Here is a 27399-nt window from a genome sequence, read left to right on the forward strand (position 1 = left end):
TGATGAACCCATTAAATGGAGAGAACCAATTTCATGAATGTATACACTTGCTTATGACAATAAAGAGGATCCTTCTTATTATCCGCCTTTGGAACAGAACCCAGCCAATATTTGCACTTTCATATTGTAACATAGCATTCTGCAATCAGATAATGAAATCTGTGAGGACCGCAGCGCCAGCATTTGGTTGGACGTGGGGAATACTTGTTGGATTGCGACGATTGCTTACAACACACCAAGGAGAGAGAAAGAAATGTTAAGTGTTCCAACTCCAAACATCTGTCCTGGCGTTACAGAATTTTGCAGCTACCTCGAAAGATTGATGGGTCAACTCTGTCTCTTTAAGGTACTGATGGTGTAGCGGTTCACTGTAATAATTTCAGTGCATGAAGCGTGGGTTCAGTTCCCACTCAGTAGCGGTAAGATTGCAAGTGTGATTGGCTTTCTGTCTTTATATGTGCCTTGTGATTGACTGGCCAACAGCCAAGGATGGAGACTTTCAGCCCAAGTCTGTTTGGATAAGTTCCAGCTCAAGGCGGACTTAAAACAAAATAACTATAGAGAATAAATGTACAGTGTCCAAATGGTAAGCATATCTGCTTCACAGTTCTAGGGTAAGGGATTTGAATCTGGGACTCTTGAGTGGAGTTTGCCTGTTCTTCTGGTGCTTTCGTGGGTTTTCCAATTTCATGTTAGGTTCATTGAAGACTTCTGATTGTTCGTAGGTATGGAGGACCAAAACTAAATTCAAAATCAATAAATGACAAAATAAACAAATCGATAATTAAAAAAATATATAATTCGAAAATTTAATTAAATTAAAAAATATATATATAAATGAAAATAAAAAAACACTCACTCACACACACACACACACACACACGTATATTCATTTTTATTTTCACTTTAAGTCATTTATTTATTTATTTAATCATTTATTTATTTATTTAGTCATTTATTTATTTAGGCAGTTTTGGTCCATACTGCCAGGACGAAATGTTATTCAAATGAGGGGGCGACCATTGCAAACTGCCTTTCAATGGTCAAGTGAGCGGGTCGGTGAACAAGGAAGTCTCACCGGCTTGCATTGGAGAACTCCAGCAATGGACGACTATCTTGTCCACTGTCACCACAACTTGCGACTTGAGTCGCTCGACAACAAGTCGAGGTGACAGTGGACAAGATAGTCGTCCATTGCTGGAGCTCTCCATGCAAGCCGACGAGACGTGCTTGTTCGCCGACCTACTCACTGGACAAATGAAAGGCAGTTTGCAACGGCAGAGCCCAAACCCAAGATGCCCCTCATTTGAATAATATTTCGTCCTGGCAGTATGGACCAAAACTGCCAAAATTAAAAGATAAATAAATGATTAAATAAAAGTGAAAATAAAAATGTATATTAAAAAAAAATAATAATAAAAAAATATATATATATATATATATATAGATAGTTGTTTTTATGTCCATTTATATAAATTTTTTGGATTTAATTTAAAAACAAATTTTTATATCAGTTTTTATTTTCACTTTTAGTCATTTATCTATTTAATCATTTATTTATTTAAAATTTTGGCAGTTTTGGTCCTCCATAGTAGGGGTGAATGTACGCATGAATGGTTGTTGTTAGTATGCAATCTGCAGGTGACCAATCCTGGGTGTACCCTTGCCTCTCTTCCAAAGTCAGCTAGGACGTAAAAAAGCCAGCTTTTACAGGCTGTGTAAAAGGGGATGCATAGAAGTTTTCCCTCCTTCCTTCACCCCCTGCAGCCTGTGGCTGTATGCACAGCGGAGGGCCATTGTTTCGTCACAACACAGGGCAGAGAGCAGAGAGAAAAGGCCTGTTATCTCAAACATAAAGATTGGCTTGTGATGTGAGAGTGGAAGTGGGGGTGGGCTGTGGCAGCTTTACTCATTTAATTATCACGTGTAGGTTTCACCCAGGCTGTTTTTGTTGTTTTTCCAGCAAAGTCATTGCAGTGAGCTATTACTTGGCGAGGCGGTGGTGCTAAACGAGTTGCTATTGCATAAGCAGCTACGCCTCAGTTCAACTGGGCTAGCCTTGATGTATAATTCACTTGTACTCATCTAAGAAAATATCCAACATATGCGTCGATGTACTGAAGCGTTTGCGCTGCTCTGAATGCGTGTCGCTGGGAAAGCGGAGAAAGATGGAAGAGGAGGAGGAGGAAGGGGGTAGACTGGTTTGGAAAAGTCTCATTCAGCAAAGTGAAGAGAAGCCAGGCCCACTTCTAATCTCTCGGCGTCTCCGCTTGCTCTCGGTCTCCCATGCTAGGCTTTACATAAATACCTGGCTTGTGAGGTTGAGCTCAACAAGAGCTTTTGAAAAAGTGGATCTGAGGACAATAAGAAGAAGATGAGGAGTTGGAGTGAAAAACAACAACCTTAAAACCTGTGCAGTTTGTGTCCATATATGACTCAGCACAGAAAGGGTGGGGGGGACAAAAGGGTTCCGTGCGACCTGCAGCACACGTTTACCTCACTGGTTTCGCTTAGAGGAGATGAGGTAACTCGCCTTCCTCTGATTCAAAACCTCATCACCCTCACCATTTTCCATTTCAAAGTTACGTCAGCGCCCCAGCACCTGGCCATTTATGGCGGCCATGTTTACGGCGGCCACTTAATGGCGGCCTTCGCTCACATGAAAATGTCAACACGTCACCATGACTACTATAAAGAGTGGAGGGCACGCACTGCCGTCTATAAACATATCTGCTGGCATCTTACAATATGCGGCGAGTAGTCTTGTCTTGTAATTACCCCCCCCCCCCTCCCACAGGAGGAGTGGAACAGTGTGTCAAAGTGATTAATTCCCTAAAGAAACAAGTTCTGATACCGCAAGCCTGAAAGTGTGTGTTGAGCCGGCACCTTCTTATCTTCAATGCTATGTGTACACAGTATATGGTACGTGTGAGATTCAATGACATCCTCCTACAGGCCAACTATCTTAGGGTAAACTAAACCTGCTTTCTTTCTTTTCTTTTTTTTAGGTCCTCCAAGGCAAACATTTCAAATCAACACCTCAACAACCTATAATGAGCAGCACAAGAAAAACTCCTCATTCCACAACATCACTTTTAATGGTGATGTTTGTGCGTTCTGGGTCATTTATAACAGCTCCTGACGAACAACTCACTATCTCGTAACTAAATGAGACCAAGATACAATTGTCCAGCGTTAATTACAATAAAAACCTCCTTATGCAGATGACTTCATCTCAGTCCCTGGCTATAGGGTTCTGACGTTTACTTGTGCCGGAAGGAAGCGCATATACCAGATCGAAATAAAAAAAATACATCTTTGAGTGTGCACACCCTCTTTTAACTGGGTCGCAGTTAGTTTATTCAGTTACAGTCACTTAGTTCCAAACTGGGGATATGGCTGTTCAGAATTAACCATTCATCTTCAAACAAATGTTAAAAGGGAGTCAGCACACACTAGCCACCATTTGAAGTTGCTCTGATTAACCCAACATTTAAGTATAGCTGTTCTAGTAGGCTTTTCATTTCCTTTTTTTCCCCCCCAATTCAGTTTGACAGGATCACACTAATGGTGTAAAAGTTTTGAAATGATTTATCTTGGTGTAATTTTTTCACAAAAACCTGGGGTGTGTAGACTTTTAAATAACCACTTTAATTGATCCGAAAAGTATTATTTAGTTACGAATGTATTTTTGTTTATCTATTCATGCTAGCAACAAATAGCGACAGGCAGAATAATTCAATTGTATGTGCCTTACACAATAAAGGTTGTGAAATTACATAAAGGCGGTGTACAAAATGTTCTAATGTTTGAATTCGTTACCATTTCAGGCCAAAATGTCACCGCTTTCATGCGTTTTGAGATCAAACGTCCCCTTCAATGAAAAGTTTGCGTGTGGACAGCTGACCCAAGCATCCAGCTGCTGCTTCCACTTTCCAGCATTCATTATTTAATGCCCGAGATGAAATCTGATTTCAGCTTCCCGTGCCGTTAAGTCCATTAGGAATTTGGGAGTGCTCCTGCCAAGCAACTTTTTGTGTCTAGCCTCCATTTGTGGCCCTCGCATCAACACAAAAGTTTCCTCCAGGAAACTTTGCCTTCATGCAAATGAGGCCAAACGGCAGGATGGTGACTTTGGAGCATTTGCAAGACACACAAACAAAAATGCCGTTCCATTATGCAAACACTCACCCCGGTGCGAGCCCTGCATCTCTGCCTCCACTTGGGTCTCTGCTCGTTTTGGGGGAAAACTAAGTGAAAATCAGTCCGGTGGCCGCCGGTGTTGCGGTCTTAACGTTTTCCCGGCGGCGCCGCCCTCGCCTCTGCATCGCTCCGACACTTCTTCATATCCTGACACTTTTCAAAACGGACGCCCCCCTTTTCTTTTCCTCTCCTGTCCTCCTCGCACTCTTCTCTGCGCTCCCTCCCCGCTTGCCTGCATTAGCACCGCCTACAACATCCCCCCCCTCCCATCCCTCCACTCCACTCCTCCCTCACTTTTGTCTACACCCCCCACCCCTTTCCTCTTGTTTCCATCTTTAATCCCCCCACCCACCTCCAACTTCCATTCTCTTTTTTTGGACCTACCTCTCTTTCTGCCAACTCCTGCATAGGATTATGTCTTATTGATTTATTTATTTATTTTGGAGGCTGCGCATAAGTACAGGCGAGGCAACGCCCCCCCTTTTCCATCCAATCATCAGCATCTGACACTCTGTGGAAAAATTATTAACAATAATAGGGTGAGGGCGTGACATATTACATAACGTTTGATCATCCGCCCAGAGGTGACAGAGGACGTTCATTAGTAAGTAGATTGTAGTCACTGATAGAAATTTGTCATATGGAAAGCCATTTTGAGCATTCAATAATATCCTTGAGATCTGGATTAAGGTCAATGTACTAGTTGACTGAGATGCCTCACTAGTAAATCAACTGACTCTCATTATAATTTTTACTACTTGTGCCAGACTAGTACAATTAAACCTACTATGCTGCACTAATAACACAACTAGGCCCAACTAATAGCACGTCATGCACTAGAAGCACCAAAATGCCCACTAGTACTTTTGTTTCACTAGTAACATAGTTGTCCTACAAGTTTACCAAAGTTGTCCTACTACTACGAGCATGCAGAAATACAGTAAAGTAGTGGATTTCTTTTTACTAGTAAGATGCAGTTGTACTAAAATTCCGTTGAACTGTGTTACTAGTGAGGACAAAGCGTATACTACTACATGGACCTTAAGATTTATATCCTTGAGAACGAATAACTGCTAAAACAGGATTTCCTAAAAAACGATTTGAGCATTTATTCAACATCCAAGTCAACTATGGCATACTATTGTAGTAAGACAAGCGCATGCCACTAATGTGTCCAGGAAGCTACTAGTGTGTGACACATGCCTAATAATTCTGCCTAGTGGTGTTACTAGAGCAGCACAGTAACTGACTAGGAGGCTTAATTTACTACGTCTAGTGTTAAAGTAGCATTAGTTGTGGAAACATTTTTATTAGCAAGAAACAGTTATTGTATCAGTGCGTCAAACTGGCTTACTAGTGATGACAGAGAGCGTACTAGTACATGGACCTCAAGCAGGTATCAAGGTAGAATATTGAATGAATGCTCAAACGTCTTTCTATGCAGCTGCAGAGAAGAGAAGCTCACGTCAAGGCTTTTTGCAACCTGATCCACCCGTTGGGATGCTGAAATGAGGTTGACTCCTGCTAATGCACGTGATTAATGCACCAACTGTTTCAGCATCAAGTTATTTACAGATCGCACGCACGCTGCGGACTCTTACTGCGTGCCAAAGTGGACAACCAGTAAGAGCTGAGTAATGCTGGACAAGATTAGACGTGTGTGCGTGTGTGTGTGTGTGTGTGTGTGTGTATGTGGGGTTTTTTCCCCCCACTTCAACTTTTTACTTAAACTTTACATGTACTCCCCATGATTCCCATGTCGGTCAACAAGTGAGAGGAAAGTTCACTTTAGCTCTCCCCTGCTGCACTTAACACTGGCCACCTTGCCACGAAGAGTAACACAAAAAAGCTTTTGAGCCTCGCACGCATGTGTGTTGTGTGTGTACGTGCGCAAATGTCAGCTCAAGTTTGATTTTCAGCATCTGAACGAGTAGAGGAGAAAAATCATGACTAAAGTTGTGTTCTCCTAAGTAAAAAAACATTTTTATAATCTCGACGCAACTTTTGTACACCCTTCGTTGACATATGTCTCGGAATAAAAGTGTACATTTTGTGAGAAAACATACATAACAGCCCATTGGTCTGCTATTTTTTATTTTATTTTTTTTATCCGAGACCAGCTTGCTAGTAAAAACGTTAGTAAAAAAAACTTAAGGTAGACAGGTACATTTGCTACCAGGAACATTGCAGAATTTCTAGCAAAGTGGCAGGCCATACATCTAACTCACACCCGTCTCAATTACAGCAATGAATTATGGGCCGCAGGTGGTCAGTCCTGGAGGCGAAAGGAGCACAATATATTTTGGTACCACTATAAAAAGTTGAAAATACAATGCAGGGCTATTTTTTTAAAATTAAAAATACATTTTAAAAAGCTGCAGAAATTTTTGGAGTGGGTAGACCAGATTAATGTTATTTTAATGCATTTCAAGGTAGCAGAAATCCAAACCCTTCGACTATCATAATGAATTTGAACCAACTGTTTATAGAGAGTTTGCCCTATCACTGTGATGCCATAGAAGTGCTAAAAAGCTACATGGGGATGTCAACTCCAATCCTTAATAAATGAATTAAATGTTCCTGATGTGACACACTTTTCATGAAAACTATATGTGGGGAGGGGATTCAAACCCAAAATTTAGGGACAGTAAGCCATTTGTATTATGCGAGGGACCGTGTCAATACAGGCGCTGCAAATTGTTCCAGTCTAGTAAGGGACGGGGACAGCTGGGTTTGGACAAGAGGAAACAAGGAAGCCTGTGATGAAGAAATGCTGGAAGGAGGATAGAAAGACAGCTGCTGCTGTGTTGTTGTTGTCCGCACACGCTTATCACAGCGCGCATCTCGCAAAAACACCGCCCCCACCTCAGCCATGATAAGGTCAGGCTGCAGTGTCGCATGGCCCGCAGGAGGTTGAAACACAAACAAACTCTGAACTGTAGATTGTGATGAGGAAACGCGATGACACTGAGGTGTGAGGTGAAAAGCGAGCTGACAGAGGGAGTATATATGATTTCGTATCAGCCGAGTGCTCAGCTGTGACTCCCTGACCCCTTGAACTTGTAGTCACCCCGTACTCTGAGAGTCATTCATACCCAAACCCGATCCCCGACACTGACTCTTCAAAGACAGAGGCCAAGAGCCCCAATTTCCATAAATACACTACTCACACAAAGTAATGGATATATGGCTTTGGGGTGAAATATCAGATGAATCGAAAATGCACCATAACCACGATGACAGTCTCAAATTTACGAAGGCACGTGTACAACTGTTCAATGTCCCAGCAGGTGTTTAACACAATACATTTGCAAAGATGTGCACTTCAAATTCAAATTCCGCCTAAAAAGGACAATGTCCCTAAATTTTCAGGTGTTTTTTGGTGTCAGTGTTGTTATTTTTTTTTCTTTCAACACTAAGACTAAGTGCATATGGAGCATCCTCTAATGTAGTCTGGAGATGATGTCAAAGTGTGTTCTTTACCTGTTGCCCAAAGTGCTCCTCCTGCAGTTTTGGTGGAGACAAGGTAATGGCAGACAGATCTCATCCCAAGACGAAGATCATTTTTGGGCCTCCACTGGCTAGCCACAAGCCTGGAGATAAGCAAAAAGCACACTTTATTCAGTAACATTGGCAGATATTCAGATGCTGAGTCGGGGTGAGGATTGTGAGGGGGTAATACTGCCCCCACCTGGCGACACTTGAGATTTGCAAGAGGATTTTTACTATTCTACACGTTTTCATTGTCATTTGCTAGCTCAAAGGTTTAAGCATTTTATTTGTATGGATTTTTGTCACTTTGTAAAAACACTTTTCTACATTAGTCAAGTAGCACAGTGGGATAGATTTACTGGATAGGAAATTGATTAATCAGGACCTAATGATTAAGGTACCTTCCATCCATTTTGATATTGAGCATCATTTCCAATAACACAGACAAATTTTGATCTTCTGATTGCCAGGTTATTGTGTAGTTGATGAGGTAACTAATGTGACTTGGATTTTGCTGCGAGGGGGTCAGGCTTGCCAGGCAGATGGTCTGGCCCTTCCCAAAGATTCTTTATTAAAGCTGCAATATGGAACTTTTCCCCCCAAAAATAACTTTACAGTAAGCTTTTTATGATGCCTTCTAATTAATAGATTAACACCTTAGCCTTAGCTAAGCCTCTGGCCAATAGTTTTCAGACTGAAATCGGGTTAGAATTTTCAGCGCCCTGTCTGCGGATGTGACGTAATGTGCGTGGTGTGTATGTGAAGAAAGGTATGTGCGGTTTAATTTTTTTGTCAGCAGGTGGCAGTAGCGATTCGAAATGCTCAATAGCTTTAACTGAATCTTGAAGCGAAACACGCATAACCTTGTGCCACCCTGCTTGAGGGTCTGAGGGGAACACCCACGGGTGCAGATTAGAGTGAGACTATTAATCCTAGTGTTAGATAGATTACACGGCTGTGGCAGCATATGTCCTCACAGCGGTCACCGCACTTAAAGCGAGTATCTGATGCCAACTTGCGCGGTGATCAAGGTTACGCCGCTCGATCGGGGCGTATCGCAGACAATTTCGACGGTCACACAAATGAGGGTAGTCCGGGCCTTTACTGTGTTCTGTCATTTTGGAGAGTTAACGCCGTTTCGTCCTGGAAGTGGAAGGTTGAAGGAGAAAGTGGGACCTGTCAATCAAAGAGTCAGGCTGATATTGTGCCAAGGAGATGAGGCGATTATTACCTCCTCCAAGGAGGTTGTGTGTTGGGCTTGAAGGTCTCACAAAGGGGTATAAATTACATTGTGAGCTTTTACTGTTCATTGCTCACGTCGTATTTTTTTTCTGTGATATTTTTTTTGATGTGTTTTTATAGTACTTACTTGCAATGCTTTTGTATCTGAGAAAGGAGAACCTCAGTCATGCACTTTCAAACATTTCAGTTATTAAATGTACAAACAGTATTTTCTATACAGTACATTTCATGCTAATTGTGGGGGTATTCAAATATCTTTAAAAAGTGTATTGTAATAAATTGGTACACACAATTTTGCTTCAAATGATTCAGTCACTCACTACCATACAATTAACTGCATTTTCTTCAATCAAGAAATCTAGAGTTAAAAGCGTACAGTTTTTTGCCAGTAGTGTGTACGTATGTCCTATTTCTACACTGACATTAGCACGAATCTCAAAAATTTATTCCACGGCTGCTTGTTGTGACGTTGAAAGAAAATAAATAAAGGCAACGCTTCTTTGTTGTCATAATTTGCCCCGCGTGATGCTTGGCCCACTTTTCCAGCCTGCTCACATTGTGTAAGCACGCGTACATAAAACATGATTTGCTGCTTCAATTCCTGACTTTTATTCGTCGGGGATTAGGTGGCAGACGACGCCCGAGTCATCAGAAGAAGCAAAGCAGAGGAGAGAACGCAAATGCGATCCTTTGAAAGAGAGAGAATGAGCGTGAAGCTGAGCGTTGGCAAGTGTGCCGAGAACAAGCTTTAAATCGCTGACCTCCAAACTTACAACACAAGACAAACGGCCGTGATTAATGAGAGCCATTCGTCTTGGCGGTAAAGAAAAAGATGTGTGGGAACCGGCGTTCGTTCGCCAGTGCCGCTCTGACAGATCCATCTGCAGGTTATATTTCACTCTTGTCTTGTTAGCACACACTTCAACCTCTGAACAATAAATGGAAGTCAGGCTTGGTGCACTTTCACCTTGGGCCACTAGAGGGCAAATTACTGATAACCACAGTTCTTACTCCATATTCTTGTTCACTTTTTTGCGGATTTACTGTATTGCAGATTTCATAACATTTCATATTGCGGGTTTTATGCCCAATCACATGATTTTGCGGTGATCATGTGACTGGTACATGACTATGGTATGGTAGGATCAGAAGATAAAAGTGCCATGTGTCTACAGCTACGTTGAAATCGCTTCCCTAACTGCACCTGTACGGTTAGGTAAACATCGTTAGCTAATTTAATATAGCCAACCTCTGCTAATTAGAGCAACATGTAATCCATCCACGGGTGGTCATAGACAGACACATCAGCCCGTGCACTTTCAACCACTAACATACAACAATAAAAAGGACATTCATTTACGAGTTGCTCACGACCCACAACTTACTCAGCACACAGACTGTCTAGGCTAAGAGTTAGCCAATTAACAGCCAGGGCTCTCCTGAGCCAAAACAGCCAAACAACTATAAACTCATTAGCTGACTAAGATGCCACTCAAAAGGCCAGGCCAAAGTCACAAATACTACAGTGTAGAACATGACCCAAGTAAAAAAACAACAACAAAACAAACAACAACAACAACACAATAATTGCAACTCACATGCATATTTTGAAAATACATGGTCACTACTTTTCAGATTTTTCATCTGTCGCGCAAACAGCCCTCACATTTACAACTACGGATATTGACTTACCATAACAAACATGTTTTTGGAACGTGGGAGGAAGCCAGAAAACCAATACAAGCACAGGGAAGCCGCAATAACAAATTCAATTCGGATGTCAAGGCACCACTGTAAAGCCCCCCCCTAATTGACACAATGTTCCCAAACTACAGTTGTGTAAATAAAATAAAAAAACAGCCATTGTTTACAGAATTACTGCACGATATTCTTCCTTTCCAACCTCCAAGTCGTCTTCAGTCATGGTGGCCAGATTAGATGAGATAAAGAGTGTTTTTGGAGCCAAAATTAAAGGTAGACTGTGAAAAATCCCTTTTGGGAAGAGAATGATGTTGCATTTTCAGACAGATGACTAATGAGGGTCTTCAGTGGGAAATCGGCCAGACATGGGGGGGGGGGGGGGGGGTTTGCAAAAGGAGACCACTTGGAAATAAAAGAAATGGGAGAAAGAAATACAAACAATCTCACAACAAAGGCAGCTAGAAAGTTTCCATTCGCACTTTTTCGTTGTCAAAAGCTTCATCTTTGCCTTTTGTGCTTCTTCGAGGTAGCTGCGCTTTCATTCGCATGCCTTCTTATCTCGTCTGTTTTCTCTGTCTGGAGCTTTTTTTTTTTTCTCTTTTCTTTTTTTAATTCTCCCTCCCAAACACTTTTCTATGAACAGACGCCTCCGCGGAAAAAGCAAATGAAACGGACAGATGAAGTTGCCATGGGGCTGTTACAAACACTCAACGGCAGCATCTGTCAGCGTCTGTCTGCGCTGGCTTCGAGGAGCTTTCAACACAGACAACTTGAAATGACTTCAGTGGCGGCCTGCAGATGACTATTCAGCCTGAGCCAAGTCACGTTTCGCAGCGAATGCCAATCGCACGCGTGTTTGATGACGGCGTCACCAAAACGCATGGGAAAATTATCCCATTTCAGTCTCGGAGGAAGCGATGTGGCACGAGGCGTGATGAAAACCAGACAGTTTTACACGAGTGCGTGTTGGGAATGCATTTGTGTCAATGAATGACATTCTGTCCATGCGTTGGACTTACAGTAAGTGTGCTGTTGGAGCACACAAGAGAGATCCTGTCTGTGTAACCGCCACACTTTTTAAGTCACCAACTTAAACAGTAGTGGTACAGTCCTCACAGCATAGAGATCATGGGGAACAACAATATAATAGAACTCAGTGGCGTGTTCATAGATTTAAAAAAATAAATAAATCATCACGATTTTCACAGACTTGGTCTGGAACATACAGTATTTATCCCTTACGATTGAAGTAACCAAATGGTCTGTATTGAAGATGCTCTATTGAAATCAATGAATCACATTTCAGCCAACATTCCAATATGGTTTGGATCTATCGTTTGTATTTCATGCGGTTTTTGCAATTACAGTCAATCCAGTTACAATGTGGATATGACAATCTGTTCTGGGGAATTTGGGGGTGTTAGATTCATGCATTATTCACAAAGAAAGATGAAAGATGCAAAAAAAAAAAAAAGGACTTGTGTTGACAAAACACATCCACATTAAAGAGCAATGGATTGATTACCAAAAAAAAAAAAGGAATACAAGACCAGATGGCTTTTCCTTAATTTTGCAACCTTACAGGGCAGGGGTGGCCATGTTCGGTGCTCGAGAGCCACTATCCAGCCTGTTTTCCATGTCTCCCTCCTTCAGCGCAGCTGAGTCTAATGATCAACTCATCAGCCAGCTTTGCAGAAGCCTGATAATGATCCTGATCTTGAATCGGGTGCGTTAGTGGAAACATGGAAAACAGGCTGGATAGTGGCTCTCGAGGACCGAACTTGGCCACCCCTGTTATAGGGCGATCAATTGACACCTGTAGCTTTAAAACAGGTTAGAAAATGTAACGTCTCATGCTTAAACTCAATCTGGAGATAATTTATAAACACCAACCCATGCGCTTCCATTTTAATGCTCCTCTGTGAAGATGAGCTGCATTCAGTTTCCCACCGATGTTGCGCAGCATCTTCGTCGTGCACACGTGGCCGCGCACAAACACTGTGTGGGTTCTTTTAACTCACAGCCGAGTGGCAAAGGTCAGTGCTCCCACGTTTGCGTGACAGGCGTTTTTACGCCCTCGGAGTAATCGTGTGTGTGTGTGCAGAGCTAATGAAGACTGACACGAGGACTGACATGGATGCTGAGCTGTGCTGCGCTGGGCCAGGCGGTCTAACCCAGCAGCGGGGATAAACTATAAATAGGCTTTCTCATCCAGCCCCAACAGTCCCCCATCCCCCTGTTTTTTCCTCTTTATTCCCTCTTTTCCCCATTTGCTTTATATGCCTACCTCTTTTGCAGATTTTTTTTTTAACAGTTTATGCTCTGCTTGCATCACAAACACACATGCTTATTCTCCCAAAGCCTTTTCCCATCCTTTCAAAAGCTCCGAAAACAACAAAAATCTGTAAGTAATTAAGGCCACCCTAAAAAAAAAGATTATACCGTATTGTAATTGGCTGTTGATGCCCCAAGATGGCAGCACTTTTGCCTGAATTAAGCTCCTCAATTCACTTCAGAACCAAGATGGCAGATGGTGTTTGTTCAACTATCTATGCCAGTGAAGAATAGTGACTGGAATAACAATTACATGCTCTTCCACTAGATGGCAGAATATACATAATTAACCAAAAGTACTTACTTTTCGTGACATTTTTGTTTGGCGGTGTGCCGTGAGATTTTTTTCCCCTCGTAAAACATGTGCTAAGGCTCTGTAAATAAAGGTTGTCTAACAATCAGGCAAACGGCAACCTTGTGAGAAGGCAAAGGGGGGAGAGGTGGGCTAGTTAAAGAGGGGAATTTGGGTGGGGTGAGTGTTATGTAAGTGATGCTAATCCCTTCCCAACCCCTCGTCGAAAATGAGACAGCATGACACAGCCCTCGTTTCATCCCGCTGTCCCTTCTTACTCTATTTCTTCTTCACCTTCATCGGGTTGATCTATGACAGTTTCTCGCCAAGCCCACAAATTCTCATCCGACGGCAAGCAGAACGTACCGGATAAAGCATTTGAGCTATCGCGCAACTGACGGTTTCATCATAAAGAGATCTGCAGCGCACGCGGCAGCTCTTCCACATATCAAAGATAACATCTGTGCTCTTATATGCAGCGGTAGGATCCATTCATAGAATGATGACAAATATTCACAGCAAGGCTATTGATCTTTAAACTCTAACCCCACCCCACACAGTCTGACCTTGACACTCATCACAAGACGCGTCGTGGTTGTAATCTGCGGAGGTATGCTTGGCTCAACGTGGGTCAGCAGATGTATTTGGTGTTAAAATGACCTTGGGTTTATTCGTCTCAATCAGTTTACAGTGCAATTACACAATCTTGAAAACAACCACCAAAATCCTTTTAACGGTGAACTCTCCTTACTGAGTGGGATACATTCCAGAACCATCCACTATAGATTAAAATCCTCATTATAGAGACTAGAAAGACCTTTTTTTTTTTTTTAGAGCTACTCTCTCCCACGCACTTAACAACAGCTTGAGGAAATTAAAAAGAAGACTCGCTTGCACGGTTTTAATTGATGACAGATCACAATTAATCGGTCATTGAAATACATTTGTTAATGATTCACTTTCAAACTACTAACTGATGATTGGCAAGAATTAAAGTCTTTTGATACAACATAGCAAAGCCCCCACCACAGGAGGGTGGTCCCTGGTACCAAGGACGCCCCTTAAGCCCCACAACCTCACCAATCCCCTTACTCAGACAGGACGCTCCAATAAACTTTGACCCACTTCTGTCTGGTGGACAGTGGCGGAGTGGGGGTACACCAAAGAATCCCTAACACAGCGAGGGTCCCCCTGTCCCAGGCTGATATGATATGAATATCAAAAGGCCTATGAGGACAATGCATCTTTTCAATGTCAAATGCCAGAGGGAAGAATGCAAGAAGAATCACATTGATACAGTTCATTGAAAATTCAGCCCACAAACACACACACTCAGCGCATCTCCTGCTGAGGACTTGATTTCAGTTTTCTGCTGATCACACACACAAGACCAACCCCCCCGTGTGCCTCCTATTTTTTATCCGTTCCGAGACTCCCGTTTCCAAGAAATCCCACTCAGCAGACGGACACAATCCTCCATAACCAATTCCCTGCGGGATCATGCAGAGATGACAAAGACACAGAGGCCGACAGCACCTTCGTCATTGGAGTTGCGTCACGCTCAGATGAAACCAGAGACACCGTCTCCATTCATCTAAATAGTTCAGTGTGCATTCTTGCCATTTCCATTGTCAAAATGTGTAATGGATGCCAATATATTCTATCTGTGTGGCCTGAATGTTTGGCACAGAGCTGCCGTCAGTTGATTAGGCTACAGAAGCCTTTGCCAAACTTTTCAAGTCACGCACTCCCTTAAATTCCCCCAACAAAAGGTAAAGGGCAGATGAGACGGTACTCCATGGTGTGGTCTGCTTCTCCACAGTCAGATGGTTGGTCCAGTCTTGTAGCCCCATTTGTTTAGAGCAGCCCTGGATCCTCCCGTTATTAAGGCGGTTGAGGGTTTTCCATTGAGTCCATGATTGGACTGAGCCTGGAGGAAGTTCTTCAGCAGGTGGTCTCTGCATGTCAACTGGTGGTGGTTCCTTTTGAAGCTTTTTCAACCAGAGTTGGAGTCTGGTTTCCTCCCGGGATGTTGTTAGTGGTTGGTCATGGCTGATAAAGCTTCTTCTTAAACTCCAGTCGTGTTGGAGGTTGTTGTCCATGATTAGATAGTGCCGTTCTCAACTTGTTTTATGACTTCCCCTCACATGTTGGAAGGGGAAATACCAGCAACGAAACGATAGCTATGTTAGTTTTATGCTGTAAAACAGCCTTCCCAAAACTTTTTAAGCTCCCCTTTAATGCATTGAGTGGTGAAAACCAAAGTCCAAAGTTCCTAACCTAACCATACCATGATAAACTAAACTTTACCACTTCGTGAAAAGATGGCTTATCATTTCATAAACCATCTTTGACAACAGCAAAATGTTCCGGGACGTCATCCAAGGCTTGCTGGGATGTCTCAGGAACTCACGGGGGGAGGCCGGACTCTTGCACAAGAGGGCAGTGGGAGTTATGTTGCGGATACCACAGCTGGGACGAAATCCCAAGAGTCTCCAACAAAAACACACGTCAGCCATGAATGAGGCACAGACTGACCCAACGTTTTCATCGGTGGGGGAAATCAGGATGTAAACACAAAAATTAACAAGCCCCCCCCCTCTACCTCGCCTCCCAGATTCTACAAGACAAACCCCGCCACAGTTTTACAAAACCAGTCAGCTGACACAGGAAGAGGGAGTAGCTGGTGATGATGGGAAAGGTCCGGTGACGGATCTTGCCATGGGGTCATCTGGCAGACGTATCCTCCGATGCACACAAAACTCGGTCAAGAGGATTTAGAAAATGACGTGTGTGCAAACAATAAGTGTCAACGCATCCCTCCTGCTTACATTGCCACTTAAGAGGTGTAACATCCTGAAAAAGCTCATTCTGCTGAATCAGCTCATCTTTTTTTTTTATCTTTAATGGAAACAACATTCCGGGCAAGAAGAGACAGCTGCAAAGGTTATGAGAAACTGCCAACGACCGGATATATCTTCTAGTTAGCCATAAAGTAGCTAAAAACAGTGTTTTGTGACTTTGCCTAATAAAATCAAACACTTACCTAGAAAGTGAACATTTTGTTTCATAAGCGGGTTACTGGCTGCTACATTTATGACCGTATATTTTTCGCCCAGCCTAACACATGTGAGCATATGTCCGTCTTTGGAATTAACAGCTGGCAGAATCCCTCGATATTCTTTACTGCCAAGCCAAAGAAGCAGGAAACAATATTGGCCAGTAAATCAGTGCATCTCAAATAAAAACATCTGGATCTTCCCGTGCTGGGCCTCCAATACCCGGCCCAATTCTTCTCATCCATCAACCTTGTCCGCATTGTGCTTGTGTGTGTGTGTGTGTGTTAGTGTATATGTGTGTGGTCTGCTGTTTCAGCATGGGTCATTCGGGCCCTCGTACATCAGCCTCCTGACACTTTGCGACACGCGAGACCGCTTTAGCTTGCATGTGGGGACGAAGTACCGGGTAAGACGGCAAAGACTGATGCCGGGGACGGATGAGATGCCGTTGTGTTGTGTTCAGCAAATAAGCTTTGACCGGCCCACTAATGGATGCTTGGGAGCAGTTGGCAGACTTTAGCACCGCCGCTTTCCCGGGTGATGTGCAGCCCGGCCACTCGTGTCCATTATACACTCGGCATCGATTCCAGCTTTGCTTACACACTGTAGAGGCTTTTAGTCTTTGCCACTATCAGATTCCAAATGACTTGCTCTGTACTCTACTTATGGCACATGAGACACTCTCATTATAGGGGGTCTTGGGTTTGCTGGCTTCCTGACAACCTCGCCAGGTTATGACCAGGGTGGAATGAAATAGTAATCTATCATTCCTTCTTTCCATTTTCAATTGTCAATTTGTTCTGTATTTAGGTTTGGAAAAAATATCCGTTCCTCTTAATTTGTGCTCACTTTTCCCTTTTTTGAATTAGATGTGTATGTTAATTGGTAAGACTTCATGATGGGCTTAATACATTATTTTAAACTAGCTAGCTAGCCATCTTATGGTTTGAAGTCCGTAAAAGTTACAAGAACAAGACTGCTCGACGATGACACAAGTCGACCATGAACAGTTTGTACAGCCACACCTCAAAGTTACAGCAATATTTTTCATTTGAGTCAAGAAATATTATAGAGACTTGGAAATTCATTATCATTCCATCTGGCTCTTGAGTCAGTCAAATGGACGCAAAATGGAATTTGGTTAATAAAAATGGTTCACCACATGAATTTTTATCTGGCATCTTTTTTGTTATTGCTTGGCAGCGACATTTTCCAGTGCAGCCGCGCTAAATGTGAAGTCGCTAGAGCAGTCGTACCTAGACAACACAAATCAGTGATTTAATGTCCTCGTGTGGTCTTAAATATTTAATGAGGGGATGAGCACAACCCCGCTGAAGCCGCTTCAGAGGGCTTGTGCTAATGAAAAAGCTGTCAAGGTGGACGCGGGAATGAATAAAAAACAGGAAAGCCCGACGCGGTTTTGTCTTTGATCTCGCGTCTGTCGGTGTTTAAAATTCAACGTACGCCGTTTTTATAAGCACTATTTGTTCTACCTCCAAGAGATAAAAACTGTAAAGTTCCCAATGAAGCGTCATTAACTCAATTGGTGATGAAATGACCAGTGCTTAATAGTAATTTATGCCACATGATAAAAAACGAGCTGTAAACCTGCTCTCACACAAACCAAATAGTGTGAAAAATAATTATTCTGCATTTTTACAATGTATTAAGTATTCAATGTGCCGTTTGTGGTTTGTATTAGTGCTGTAGACTAGAGCTTCATTGAATCATAATGAGAGGTGCTTCTAATACGACCTTATTTGGATAAATGAGCGTGTAAATCAAAAAAGCATATGGAGAGAATTAAGGCTTAGAATTTTGAGTGTGGAACAAGACCATAAAAGCAGGAAAGGTCACCCCAAAAGCAGGCGGCTAACAAATGGCAGCTTACAGTTGTACTAGTGTACGGACGCGCACGTGTGTGTGTGTGTGTGTGTGTGTGTGGGGGTGTGTGTGTGTGTGTGTATGTGTGTGTGCGTGCGAGACAGAGAGCCTTTCTCTAAAATGTTCTGACAGCTGTCCATGATGACGCGATGTTCCGCACATGACAGCTGAGCGGACTTAAGAAGCACAACTGGAACCATCAACATGGCTAACAAATCAACACGCACACACACACACTGAATCGAGACAATGAATTGGGACGTCACAACATACAGTACACAATGCACGCACGCAATATTTTGCATGGAATAGTGCTGGTATTTGTCGCAAAGAGCGGCACAAACTAAGTCCAGTGCGAGGTGGAGTTTCCTGGCATTCATTCCCGATATTACATCATGAAAAAAACATGTCTTCAAATAGCCCGGGGGGAGTTTATTTACTCATCCACAGATAGAAAAAAATTGCAAACTATGTTAGCCGTATTACATGATTAAGGCTGGGTTTAAATTAAAAAATAATAAAAATCGCTATATCGATATATTCCTCTTCATAGCCCAATATCGATTCATAAAACCATGAATCTATACTTTTTAATATGGCTGCCAAATGGAAATGTGCCCTTCTTTTATTCAAAGTACCCCCAAGAGGACCCCAGTGTTCTTGCCACTTTATTTACATAGTGATGTGGTTGTAAATCGATTTCAGTTATTATTTATTGTTTTGATCAAGTCATGTTCAATAAAAAAAAAACATGATTAAAGTGACTGCCTTGGATTTAATTTTAAAAGTAAATGTTCATATATATTGTTTTCATGCTAATGCACCAACAAAGAGCAAGCAGTTTCTACTATTTGCAGCATTGATACTTTTAAGAATTATAAAAGTAAAATTGGTACTGCATGAAATATAATAACAATCAGTAAAAATCCTCCCAAAACACTATTTGATTGAAAATAGAACTGGCCCCGGGGTGAGCATCAAATAGTGAGGGTTCAGTTGAGGGTGGTTGCATGCGAGCGATGGCCGCCATGTTTGACTACTCGTTACGTAACGCCGCTCCCGAAAGCGCAGACGACAAGCGTCCGCGTGTCGCTAAGCTAATGAGTGCATTATGCAAAAGCAGCCGCGGGGTCCTGAACAGACGGCGCCACCCGACTTGAGAGAAGACAGCAGTGGTTTTTGCATCAGCTGGAAATTTGGCTCCCGTCGTGCCTACACTCACTGGACACAACGTAGAAGTACACCGGGCACAGCCAATCCAGTGCATGAGCTATACCCAACATTATTAGAAAACAATTACTTATTACTATTGATGACTTCGTTTTAGCATTTAAAAGCTCCGAATTGGTTGTGATGTACAATTACGCGAATCTGATATTCCTGCTTGAATTGTTCCACCCCCCACAAAAGGTGTACTGTAATATTACAGGAATAGAGTCCAATTAGTTTTCAAGAATAAAATAAGGCTGAACGATTTTTAATTTGTTTTAATTTATTTGTAACACAAATAAATAAATAAATAAATAAATAAATAAATAAATAAATAAAGCAATATTAAATTTTGTTGTTTGACTGTTGTACAATACTTTGTCCTACAGTATTTGTTTAACTTTACAATAAAAAGAAGGAAGAAAAAAAAAAAGAGCACCTGATTTTTGCACATTTAAAAAAATAAAATAAGCAACAATCGGCCAGCTGAATAATCGGTCGTGCCCTACCAAGGACCACCTTTATCTGGTTTCGTCGATGGGAATGCCAACACAACCAGCAACAATGACAGTTTTACAACTCTGCCGTAAGTTACGGCGCCAACACTGAACTGACCGTGACCGCGGCGGTCCTCTCGCTCAACTTCTTCGAGATGATCAGAACGCTCCCTCAACCCTCCCGCCTCCCCTACCCGCTCGCCTTCCTTCCTTCCGTTTAAGCTGCTGCGACCCTGAGCTCTGCCATCACATCTCCACCAGCACCTACAAATCCCCCCTCTTGTCTCTGCCCCTCTGGTGACAAGCCAAGGATGATATAGCGTCTCCTTGTAGCGAGGCGGAATGATACCCGAGCATTCCCATGGAGAGGTGATGTAACGCTATTGGGATGAGGAGTTGAAGCATGTGCCACATTTATGTTAACATTCAAATGGAGAATTCTCAAACATACGGGGAGGTATAAAAAAAAAACAAGTAAACTTCAAATTAATTTTTCTTCAGGTATTCTTTTTTTCCCCACTGACGTTAACTTTTCGACCAATCACATCGAGCGTGGTGGGTTCAACGCAGATGAGAGGAGATGCTCTGTGGGGGGGATTATTTATGATCCAATCAGACCTTGGTAGGCTTCCATCCCAACTCCAAAGTAATCCATATATTAAAGTAAGCCCGGCCAGGGATCATAAAAGCAAACGGTGCTCTCTGGCATCTTTGGTGACCTTCAACCTCTTCATTAGTGCTCCTGGCTTTCATAAGAACAGAAAACAGCTGGAGGGATCAGGAATCACAGTCACAATGCGCGTGTGTGTATATGAATGCGTGGCTGTGTGTGTATACTAACAGCTGCACATAGCAAATGGTGGAAATAGTGACTGGTTTCACACACTGAGTGCTTAATTAAAAACACAACACAGGAAAAAAAAAAAGTGGGTTGGTCACAGGCTTCAAGTCAGATGACAAACCACTCAGATGCAGTGGAGTTACAAACACGCAATAATGGGGATGAATTTGAGTATTTCCCCCCCCCCCCCCCCCCCCCCGACCCTTCTAATCCAAGTGAGCAAGGGCCCGATTCTCAAATGCGTCGACTGCTTACCCTTAAAGATGATACTTGATTGGCATTAACCCGTTTCCTAATGCCATTTTTGTCATGTAGAGTTGTGCAGGTAAGAAAAGGTGACCTACAAAGGAAAATATTTGGATGCACAAAATAGAATGAATCCAAAAATCTGAACGCGTCTACGCTGCTCAACTCTTTCAGCGCCATTGGCATGAAAACAAAACCGGTGACATGAAATATCATCAACTCCGGGTTTTTTATGTAAATGGACAGAGAAAAGAGGAGGAAAAACATTAACTATGGCCAGCAGATGGCAACAATGGGTCTCTTTTGGATTTTTTTAAAAAACTTTATTTAACCATTTCAATTTAGAATCAAAGATCAGGTACATCGAACAAGTACCTTTCAAACATGAACATCAAACAAAAAAACGCTAGGGGGGGGGGGTAACTAAAATTACATGTCAAATAAAATTATACAAATACGTTAAACATAAGCGGAAATATTCATCACTGCTTTTTTTCTTACAATATCTAATTGACAAAATATAAAGCCTGAGTTTGTTAATGAAAGCCAAAAAAGATAATTCCCATAAATTTATTTATTTATTTATGTATTTGAAATTTTGCCCACCCCAAAAACATTATATATATATATATATATATATATATATATATATAATCATTACAAGCAGCTTGTGATTGATCAAAGTGATCTACTACAAAGTGTCACTAAAGAGAGAAAAGATCAATTTAAAAGTAGGAGCGATGATAAAATGTACATATGGTACATGTGCACACTCACACACACTATTAAATACTACTACCACTAAAGTGAGCAAATAGTTTGTAAAGTTTGTCAAATGTAAAATTGTTACACAGGTGATTATTTTTTTAAAAACTGTACATTATTTTGCCATTGTTGTTGCTGGTATCTTAAAGAAGAAAATGACTGTTCGGCTGTCTGAGGCGTCACTAAAGCAAAAAAAAATGATTAGCATTAAATTCACTGTTGTGCATGAAATATATATTTTCACATAAAGCTTGGTTCAAAAAGGTCCTTTGGGTGAAACCAAACCAACTCATGTTTATACTGCTGATTACTCCAAATGGAATTCAATAGAAACAAACTTTTTAGTGTGTGCTCAAAGAAGAGAGTCTAAAGTCTTTGATTTAGTCGTTTTTTTTTTGTTAGTTTTTTTGTTTAGTCATAAAATAAAACTTTGCTGTGAGCCTTTACAAGATCTATTAGAATATGCTAAATTGGCTGGCAATCAAAAGGTTCTCTCTTTTAAAATGGCTTTCATTGAGCAAAAAAAACTAACAAAATAAAATAACTGACCCTGGGCCAGGGGCCATTTTGTGTCCCCCAACCCTGAGTTTGGGAACCTCTCAACAAGCACACATCACTGTCCACTATCATTTCGTGTTTATTTAACGGCGTACTAGTTTTGTCTAGTTCTTTTTTTTTTAAACCACAAACAATTAGGGGCAATAGTCCAAAACATACGCGTTTAATCAAGCTCAAGTCAATATTCAGTTAGCAAAGGGCGACTCAGACTCACCTCAAACAAGACGTCTTGACGCTCCGGACAACACTACATTTCCACAAGACTGCCCAAGACAGCTCGTCGTATCCGAGTGGAACTTTCGTGGCAACCACACGATAAAATTCCACTTTCCTTATCTTTTCCTTTTAGCGAGTTCTGTTGGCTTGGTCTCCCCGACGAAAGTGTCTCCACCGCCGGAGGTTCTCCTCCAGCTCGAGGGCAGCTGGCGAAAAGGTCCACCTAAAGAGGCTGCTCGGCGTGCGCACCCGGAGAGCCCGCTCGCAGGATGAGGGGGGGCGGGGTCACGCAGTTAAAGCTCATTGGAGTGTAATCACCGGAACTCCGCCAAGGGGCGCTGCCACAAAAGTACTCAACTTTGCTTCTCGTACTCTCTTGACTGTGCCTTTGGAATTCCCCCCCCCCCCCCCTACTGCTGTTTGACATTTCTAGCACACTACTAGAGCAAATTTGGCATGAAAAAACACCTAGTGGGTTTCTTATCTTTTTCTTTTCTTTCTCAGTATTGTTCATTCGGTAATCTTACCATCTTACCGATTTGACATGTCATCATCATAGCTCTCTCTTTTTTTTTGTATGTGCATGTGCGGGTGTGTGTGTGCACATGTGTGTGCTCATTGATTCGCCTAAAACCTATTAAAAATCCCATACCGTTCACCTAAACCGAATACTTCAGAATCCAGCTAGAGTCGTGAGGTTGTCAGGAGACCTGAGGAAGGATCAAAGAAAATAGAGAAAGAGACCTAGTGGGCTTCTCGATGCTACAAGTAGGGACAGAAGGCTACTAGTGCATGACACATGCCTACTCAATGGGCCTAGTAGTCTTACAAGTAAAGCACAATCATTTTCTAATAAGGTCTACTAGTAGTCCAAAAGTGGCACTAGTAGTAGCCTATGCTTTTTTTTTGTGCTCACTAGTAATACTATTTAGCAGTTAGCACATTAGTAGAATAACTCTCACTCATAACAGCCCCTTATAGTCGGCATATCACGCACTACTAGTAGCGCCAAAATTCCCACTATAGTATGTCAACAATGTTCTACTAGTGTGCAGAAATGTCACACTGTCTGTAGTGGACGTGCATTGTAAAAAATAACAACAAAACATGTCACTAGTAAGAAATCATTCACCAATCATCGGTCTACCGTCGGTTTTAAAGTTGTTTGAACATATATTGTGAAATTTTCTTTACAATATGTTTTATGAACCTACAGTGCATGGTCCGAACATGGTACTCTGATTAATATTGCAATTTGTGTAATATTAAATAAATATGGAAGCAGCAAAATCCACCTGTTTTTATCCATCTTGGGGGCAGCCATTTTGCCTTGTACTGCCATTTGTTGTCAACTGAAAAGGATATCACAATTGCTCAGGGCTCAGGTTTGCGAATGGAACATGACTAAACCCAGAAAACAGTTTAGCTGTTATCGGTCATTACCTGAGCAACTGTGATGTCATGTTCAGTCGACAGCAAGTGACAAAATGGCCGCCTCCGTGATGGATGAAAACATTTCTGCTTAAAAAATACTCCACAAACATATTAATGATAATAGTGGTGCATAGAACATATATTTTTTAAGACAAGTTTTGATTGTGCACTAATTAGGGCAGTGATTCTTGAGATTTTTATGCCAACTGACACATCAATTATGCCTAGTCCCTAATAATTAACTTTTAACTCATTCACTGCCAATGACGACTATAGACGTCAAAAATTAATTTGAACTATTTGTTAGTTTAACATTTTTTTTCCACTTTTGTTATATCTGTTCTAAATGTACAATTTAAAAAAATCTAGGTTTTCATACTCTTGTTAACAAAAATGGAGGAAAAAAATGTTAAACTAATAGAAATAGCTCAAATGAATTTTTGACGTCTATAGCTGTCAATGGCAGTGAATGAGCCTAAAATGAACTGCACAATAAGTAAGGTAGTTTATTGATCTCATTTGATCACAGCATCACCTTGACCGCTTTGATGTTCAGGATGGTAAACTCTCAGTGACCCCGCCCCCACCTCCGTGAAACATTTTCATTTCCCGCGTGACGGCCAAGGACGTGACTGACTACTGACTGACTGACGTCTCCCCTGCGCTTTCATCCGACGCCTTCAAGTCTCGTCCGTTTGATCCTTTGCAGTGCGTCAGTCCGTCAGTTGCGCCTGCTTCCTCCGAGCCGTTCTCCTTTAAATGTTCTCCACGCTTGATTTCAAGCCCGCCAAGGCTAATATGATTTCCAGCTGAAATGAGCAACGTGCAAATGTGCCGCATCCCCACCGGGCCGCCTCTTAAAGTCGACTCCATCATGTCGCGAAGGGCGTTGAATTTTTTTTCCCCGTTGCGAGCTGGAGATGGTTAAAAAAGGGTCTGAGAAAAAAAATAAATCCTTTAGCGTCTCAAAAATCCACCTAGATCATTTTGTTCTCAAGCATTTTTTTTGAGTACAAAGGTTTCAAAGTGCATCACCGCTGATGTGCACTGCTTACACTAACAACAGGGCTGCAAACGGAGAAGTGCTATATAAAAAGCACATTCAGTTAGTAACGGATACAGTGACTTTTCCGAATTATTATTTTTGTTTAAAAAAAACAAAAAAAGCAACTCTACCAGTTAAGCAATGCAGTTTGGTGACTGGTTTTACGATGTTTACGATGAACTAGTTCGACATAATATACTAAGACTGGTGAGTGACAAAATATATATATTTTTCCAAAACGAAGCACTTATTTTCACATTATCTGTAATTAAGAAAAAATATTTATATTTCTGGAGATGAAATCTTGCTTGTTTAGTACCTGGGAAAATAAAGCTAATCCCGAAAGGGAGAACAATTTTTTTTATTTTTTATTATTAAATAATTGCAATTTTTTTTTTCTATAATCGAAGGGGGGGGGGGGGGGGACTATTTGTATAATGAGATCAGATTTTATTGTAATGATATAGGCCCAGTCATTAGTAAAAAAAAATTTAAAATAAAAAAGGAAGATTATTCATAATTTACACCAAAGAATGACAAAAAAAAAAAGTGTAAAATGAGTGGTAATTTATGCAATTTAAGTTGTCAGCAGTCATATTATTATAAGAAAAAAAGTGCTTTAAGAATTTAAAATAATATTCGCAATATTACGAGAAAAATTCAAAATGTGCAAAAAGTCACAATGTTATGAGTGTTATAAGTCAATATCATACGGTAATAACAAAAATGAGTTCATTTTATCAAATAGAAAGTAACAATGAGAATAAAAATTGTAACCTTACAACACTAGGAAAAAATAAAGTACATAAAACGAAAAAAAAAAAGAATAAAAAGTCATCCTCACAATAATTGTCATAAGACTACGACAAAAGTCATAATTTTAGGAGAAAAAAATGTTACACTACAAAAGTAATGAATGCTATTAAATTTGCATTTCTAATCTTGTGAGTATGCAGTCGCAATAGTACAATAAAAAATTACCACCAAATGCTCGTTTTACGAGACAGAAATTCCAATTTCATGTGAATGAGGTCACAAATTTACCAGAATAAAGTTGTAATCAAAGTTAGGACTATACCATTAAGATTTAGTCAAATTCAAGCAAAAATGTATCTTTATTTATTTATTGAAAGACAACTTATGACATGTATTGCCTCTTCAAAACAATTAGTATCCATTTAATCTTAACTTCCTATTGGGACTTTAATGGCACATACAGCATCAACCCATTGCAGCATGAAAAGCTTCTTGAAAGGAATTGCTGGCACTCAGAAAGAATACGCTCAGCTTTTTTGTCCCCGATCCTCTTTGCTGCGAAGGCCAAAGAAGCGGATCATGTGACTCACTCATGTGTTGTCGCCCACCTCCAGGGTCTTCAGCCCCCGTCAGAAACCTGACCCAAGCCCGACCTTCTGCCTCGGCGTGATTCATAAATACCAAATAAACAAGCACGTCAAGCCAAGTGGATGACTACCGGTACTTGAATTTAACCACCAACAACCCTCCAACGCCTCGTGATGAAGCAGTGATTGCTTCTGGCTTCTCAGTAAAGAAACATGGTGGGCAGTGATGAATGGGCCCTTGCAATGCCACGGCTGACTCCATGTGAGTACACAGAGTTTGAAGGAAATTGGAAATAGTGGAGCGTAGTTATACTCATCAAACTTCATTGGCTTTAAAAATGTGAAATTGCAGATTTCCTGTTACTTTTCGGGTATCGTTTCTTGAGACTTTTTTGTAGATATACTCATGATAGACACGTCTACCAAATTTCACAATGCTAAATGAAACAGGCTTTAGGGGCTGAATTTTCAAATACTAATTTCCAACGAATTTTAGTCAATTTGGGAAATGACCCAATCGAGGCTACAATGGCGGCTTCAAACCAAATTCGCAAACTTCCTCTTTTACTTTGGGCATCATTTTTTGAGGCTTTTTTGTAAGTCTACTCATGATTGACATTTCTACCAAATTTCACGTTGCTAAATAAAACAGGCTCGGGGGGCTGAATTTTCAAATAATTGCCAGGCGATGCAACACAGTTTCGGAAGTGACCAAACTGACTGTACACTGGCTGGTTCGAACCAAAATTGCAGACTTCCTGTTACTTTTCGGGCATTGTTTCTTGAAACTTTTTTGTAGATATACTCATGATAGTCATGTCTACCAAATTTCACAATGCTAAATGAAACAGGCTTCAGGGGCTGAATTTTCAAATACTAATTTCCAACGAATTTTAGTCAATTTGGGAAATGACCCAATCGAGGCTACAGACCGAATTCGCAAATTCCTCTTTTTCTTTGGGCATAATTTTTTGAGGCTTTTTTTTGTAGGTCTACTTATGATAGACATGTCTACCAAATTTCGATTTGCTAAATAAA

General features: G+C 41.3%; 1 protein-coding gene across 2 annotated transcripts in view; it reads right to left on the reverse strand.

The window, feature by feature from the left end:
• Positions 1-22821, reverse strand: part of LOC147163603 (leucine zipper putative tumor suppressor 2 homolog) — a 38457-nt gene extending 15636 nt beyond the window's left edge. Inside the window, exons 1-2 of one of the 2 annotated variants that reach the window (XM_086092969.1) lie at positions 22538-22821; positions 7687-7796 (exon numbers count right to left, since the gene is read on the reverse strand). The gene's annotated coding sequence lies outside the window, so the exon portion shown is untranslated. Of the gene's footprint in view, positions 1-4191; positions 4436-7686; positions 7797-22537 lie in introns of those variants that run through there. The other variant, XM_086092968.1, reaches the window with a different exon arrangement.
• Positions 22822-27399: the final 4578 nt, after the last annotated feature.

The sequence above is a fragment of the Leptonotus elevatus genome, chromosome 13, assembly GCF_054856555.1.
Source record: "Leptonotus elevatus isolate MCC_2025b chromosome 13, RoL_Lele_1.0, whole genome shotgun sequence".
NCBI lineage: Eukaryota > Metazoa > Chordata > Actinopteri > Syngnathiformes > Syngnathidae > Leptonotus > Leptonotus elevatus.